The sequence below is a fragment of the Alligator mississippiensis genome, chromosome 3, assembly GCF_030867095.1.
Source record: "Alligator mississippiensis isolate rAllMis1 chromosome 3, rAllMis1, whole genome shotgun sequence".
In the NCBI taxonomy this organism is placed as follows: Eukaryota; Metazoa; Chordata; order Crocodylia; family Alligatoridae; genus Alligator; species Alligator mississippiensis.
Window position 1 is genome coordinate 134,223,795 of NC_081826.1, and position 6,093 is coordinate 134,229,887.

Here is a 6,093-nt window from a genome sequence, read left to right on the forward strand (position 1 = left end):
TTATTCTACACACATACACATTGATGAATTGCATTGGCCTGAGTAGTTGATCTACAAGCCACTGACAAAGGAAGGAAAATTAGGCCTATATACAAGTATTTTGTAACTCTAATGTTATGCACAAAAGTATACAGGTCCCTGATTTTGACTCATCTGAAAGATGCTACAGAACAGACTGTATTACCTACACTTGACTGGCCTCAGTAGGAAATGCACTTAAATCAGTTTTTCTGGAAGTTAAACTTTTGGGTCCAAGAAATTTAATTATTCCATAACTGAGTTTCACTTCCACAAACTCTTAAGGAGTGTTTACATTGTGTCAGAGTATGAGGAAGCACTGCTGTGAAAAATGGCTGCATTTTCCAAGCCCTGGGGCTGTGCTACAAGCATGTACAGTTGTTCATTAATCTAGGTTAACCCATTTTAGATTAGGCTAACTCAGACCAATCTAAAGTTAGTTCACCTCTGAGTTGTCAACCCAAAATCCATACCTGCGTGAAGTGTAACTGTTTAAAGCAACTCTCTCTCTCTCTTTCTCTCTCTCTCTCATACACACATGCACACATGCACACACATTCAGACATAAAGCCCTATAAACTAATCATACAACTATTGCAAAACTTCTGTAAAGAAGCAATGAAAGAAAGAAAAGTTTATTTTATTGTAGTTTTGTTTCTGTTTTAAAACCCTCCAGAGAAACACAGGCAATAGGATGATGGGGGACCAACTGAAAATAAAGATTGATAAAGTTCCACCTTATTGGAGAATGAGAGCTACTTTATTGAAGAAATAAAAGATTTAGTGTGTAAAATTAAATTGTAATCACTGCAGTTTGTCCAAAAGATCTGCCCATAGAACCTGAATAATTTATGCCAACATAACTTTGTGTTTCTCTTGTTCTTTCTATTGTTTCTTTGTTCACTTGTCCTTCCATTGTCAAGGCACAAAAGAAAAAAGATTCTACAACCAGTTGTGGATAATAGGTAAGGAGTAAGGTTGTATTTCTTTTACAATTTATTTATTTTTTTCCTGAGGAGCAAGGAATCTCACACCAAATCTAACCCTTTGATGAACTACCTACTAAACTGGTATAAATTAACTGAGTTGTATTGACTCATTAAAACTAGGCCAATTTGCATCAGTAGAAGAGCTGGTCCAAAAGCCTTATATTCAGACCTGGTACATTTTCCACATTGTGTTATGTTGCATCCATTGGATAAAGGTTCTCGTTGCCATGCACTTTTAGTTCTAGGAGCATAACGTGGTACATAGTAGTACCCAGCAGTAAGCAGAAAATCTGCTTTAACAGTAAGCATATTATTTTCGTTGTTGTTGTTTTCGCCTGTTTAAACCTTTGATTAATTCTCAATAAGTGGTAAACCTGCAATAACATTACAGTTAAATGAAGACTTTTTTTCCTGCAGAACTGTCCAGTTATCTCATCTTCCTACTGACCTTTGCCTATCAGTAGTATCCTGCCACACACACATTCTCTCTGCGACTAGGAAAGTCTTATCCATTATATATCTGTAAAGTGCCTAGTGCAATGGGATTCTGCTCCTTGAATGGCATTTCTAGTACATAAATAATAACAGATGTAACAAGTATGGTTAAACAGTATAACTTAACAAATATTTCAGTTAAATAAGGAAGAAAATAGGATAAATGTAATTGGATTATATTATATATTCATTTATTGGTGATATGTAGAATGTTTTTATGGAACTAAAATTAGACTGGAAGAAAAATGTGTTTAACTCCAGTGACGAGGGCCTTAAGTATTTCCATTATTTAAAAAAAAATCTTTTAACATGGGGGAAATCCTGGTCAGCAATCAAAAATTGCTGTTTTCCAGATGATTTATCTGACCTTCACCTCCCAGCCATCACTTTTAATTTTAAAATGCAATTGAGTTTAGCAGTACTACCAGGATTCATTATTTTCTTTGAGGACAACAAGCCACACTGAACAGAAACACAGCTACCCTACATTGCTGTTTCACATCAGGTACCCAAAATAGGCAACATAGGGTGTTTAAGTAGCATTTACCTTTACTGTTGATACAGTGCATCAATACAGAAGTAGATTTTCACCAATCTCCAGTTAAGCGAGGACACAGGAATGAATCAAAATGGACACTGGCTGAGGTAATAGCAGGGCTGCCTGGATGCTGATGTTTAATGATATGTAGGCTGCTTTGAATAATTACCAGTCTTATATGGGTGACATCTCTTAATTCATTTGATCCTAGTGTATATAATTGGATAGAAGTGTGAACTTGATTACACTAGTGAACTTGCTTGCCAGGGGAAAAAAAAGTGATAACAGGCTTCTTTGTCATCAAAGGGTAAAGAAATGTGACAATCTGGGAACCAGTTTTAGGACCCCATCTGCTAAACCAGAGAGAAATCAAGATTTTACAGTTCTATAAATATTTTAGTGTATGCCATCATTTATGAACTCTGGCAGCTATCATAAAATCTCTCTGACTTTTGTTACAACTGCATATAAGGCCAGAAAATTGCATCTCATGGTAAACCATAAAAACCTAAGTAAAAGCACCATTCCTTTCAGTATATTCTAAAAATATACAACCTCCTTGTCAGTACATGGCAGGGTAGTTACCATCCCAAGATGCCTGTTTCTCTCGCATTTTTTTTTTATCTGATCTTACCCTGGTCTTTTCAAACCCTTTTGTATTTCAGTATCCTTTTATGTTCCATAAATAACAGCCATCACAATATAAGAGCTGAAATAGCTTTTACTTTGTCACAACATACTGTAAGCAAGAGACACTTGGGTGATGATAATGCTCTGGATACAGGAGGAATTTATGCTGACCTTTTGTCTAATTGCTCCTGATATGATTTTCATTCTATGGCGAGTTTCTTTAGAGCACTGAAAGATGGCTAGCCTCAGAGCAGATCCCGGGGCTTTAATCACCGATGGAAAACCCAAGACACCTGTGTAGAATAATATAAATAAAAAGAAAGTTACCCCAAGATTAACAATGCCCTGTTTAAACTTAAACCTTCTATCCAGTCCTACATTATACAGTATCTTGAAAACACCTGGGCTTTACACATCATTGGGGCCTGTAATATATTGATATTACCATTAGCATTTGCCTACAGCATGAATAATACTGATATGACAGACCAGCATAAGTAAGGTCTCATAATAATTAATAACTTACATCACAAAAGTTCCTACACTGCCTGTCTGCTTTTGTGTTTTTCTTTGCTTGGTTTTTTTTGGGGGGGGGGTTGTTTTTTGAAACATAGGATGGGGCTAGAATAAAGTCAACTAAAGTAATTTTGTTTTTTGGCTCAAAGAAAATAACATTATAGAGAACAAGTAAAAATCAAATATTTAAAAGAAGGGACACACCCATTCCACCTAATCTGCATAAAGGAAATAGAATATTGTAGAGAAAAAACCCATATATGCATCTAATTTCTAAGCATATGCAAAAGACTGGCGGTCATGCAAATCAACCATTTCATTAACATACTGGATGCACAATAGAGCTGAGCAAATACTTTAAAACATTCACTCTGCTAAAAAAAAAAGCATTTATTTTGGTTATATTCCCATCCCTTTTTTATGTTTTAAGATTTTCTGTAATGCCTATATGCATTTTATAAATATCTTAGTTATTGAGTTTCTTGACTAGAAGTGATTACAGTAAGAGGTATGTTTAAAGCACAACAGATTATAGAAAGCAAATTTTTACCCAGCAAGTGTGAGAACTGGAAAGCTGGTTCTGCAGAGGTAGCCAGCAAACAGAAAAGGTAACGTTTGGTTTCCTACCAAAACTAACCAAATACAGCTTTAGTTTTGAATATTTGCAGTAAATTTCTTCTGAACAATCTTGAGATGAAGAATTTATCACAAAATCAGTCATCAAGTAATTGCGGCCTGTTTGGATAATAATACATTTAAGGCAATCTTAAAATAGTTGGAGACAATTTATGAACAGGAAAAAAAAATCACTGCAAACATTTTTAACATGTTCTTTCATTCTGTTCTAGTATACATAAAATATTGTGACTCATATCCCCCCTTGAAAAAATATTAACTGGGAAATAAATGAAAAACTGTACCTTGACAGACAAATTCATCTTCGATATAAGAGCTCCATTTATCACAACTAATTTACCCCAGAAATTAAATTAGCTCTTGTGTCTGGTACCCAAGTGCCTATAAGAATGACACTTACATTCAAAGAAGAATTTCAATATTTAAAAAAAGGCATTTTGATTGACTCATATGGCAGTTACTCCTTTACATGTTCAACATCCTGGTGGTTTTTATCATGGCAGGCTAGATCATCTTACTGAAATATACATTTTAAACAAATGAAATGCTGGTGCGAATTGGAAATTGTATATGGTAATTCTGGACTTTTAAGTGTCTATTATTTCCTCAAATTTGTTCATTTTTTACTTTAGGTTGGTAGAACTTAAATGAAGAGATCAAATGAAATCCACATTTGCCAAATAGCACACAGTATTCAAGTGTTATTTAGTATTGCCACATGCCATTCAACACTTGTGTCTCAGTCCAGAGTCAACTACTTTGCTGCGATGGGCCTACTGGTTTCAATAAATTATTTGTCAAATCAGGTCCTAAAGCTTTTTAAATGTGTTGGTATTCAATCTGAATAAAAGATTATATGCTGCAGAACCATAAGGATGTTTTTTTTCTTTTGTATGCTAGATTTGGCACATATGTTGGTCTAACATGGCAGCATATATGCAATTACACTAGTCCCTTGTCCTCCAGGACTTTATCCCAGAACCACCACATCCCATTCATTCATGTATTTTCTAGAGCAACTGAATTGGATTAAAGGAGAATTGTCCTGAGCCACATTTTAAACCTCTAATCAAGTTTAGTCCTTTGGCTGGTTTTGATCAGTGCATTTAATTCTAAAACTATTTAAATAACCATCAGTTAATTCCCGTTTTCTTCAAAATTAATTATTTTCCATGGCAGTTAATAGTAATCCCAGGACATATTGCTCCATGCCAACCCTTGGTATCAATACTTTCAACATTTTGAAAACATCTTTGAAAAAATACAGTATACATTTTTGCCAGAATCTTAATTCTCCTTGCACACCCTAACATACTGGCCCGATTAGCAAGCTGAACTCCTTTACAATAAAACAGTTGGCCCTTAAACATAGTCCACATGGGATAAGTAACCAAAGTCTTACTTGTATTATGGTCTTCCAGATGTTGCATCTTCAAACAAGTATACTCTCTTTCTTCCACTTGCAGCTTCAAGGTTGTTTTGTCTGAAAAACACCACTTTCTTAGATTCAGTCAAACTGGTTTTCCTACCAGTTTACCTCCATGCTTTTTTTCTCATGGCTCCCCCTCAGAAAAAAAAAATCTATGACCCAATTCTCTTATTTCCCTAAATGCACCCTCACTGATGATAATGATCCAGTTCCTGATTTATAGTAAGAGGCTAATCAAGACAAGATTATGAGAGGATAATCAAGATTCCTTATTAGTCCTCACAAAAAATAATGAGGATTTAACTGATGGTGGAGAACCAACAACAGCTAGTAAGATGAAGGAGAGGCTTGTCATCAATGTGGAAGAAACAGCTTGGTGTATGGATGCCTTGGATTTGCTCAGATAAATGCAGTAGGCAAAAACCTAGCTTTAGTGAATTCAACAGCAGAACTTTCCTTGAAGCCATCCACAAATACACAGCCTAAAATTAATTTACCACAAACATTTGTATAAATAAAATTCAGCCACTCAAATGTACACATAAAACAAATATAAGAATGTCCAAAGTACAGTTCATTTTAAATTTTCTAAGTAAATAAGTGTAGTATTTGTTTTTAAATATCCTTCAACTATACGTGTTACTAAAAGGGAAAAATTTAACAAGGGATTATGTGGAACAAACTAAAAGTAAAGAGGTGAGCCTAGAGAACTGCTAGCATCCATGTTTTATATATAAGCCAGAGCTATCTAACTGGCAGCTCTGAAGGGTTAAGATGCCGCTCCTGGGCTCCTGCCTGGGTGTCACTACTCCCACTGGACCAGCTGCAACACCAGCCAGAGT

General features: G+C 35.2%; 1 long non-coding RNA gene across 1 annotated transcript; it reads right to left on the reverse strand.

The window, feature by feature from the left end:
• Window positions 1–2,659: 2,659 nt before the first annotated feature.
• Window positions 2,660–5,628, reverse strand: LOC109284031 (uncharacterized). Its single transcript, XR_002091340.2, has 3 exons — window positions 5,225–5,628; window positions 3,737–3,921; window positions 2,660–2,963 (listed from the first exon to the last, which is right to left on the reverse strand). It is a non-coding gene; the product is annotated as an uncharacterized LOC109284031 (long non-coding RNA).
• Between the last annotated feature and the right edge of the window lie 465 nt (window positions 5,629–6,093).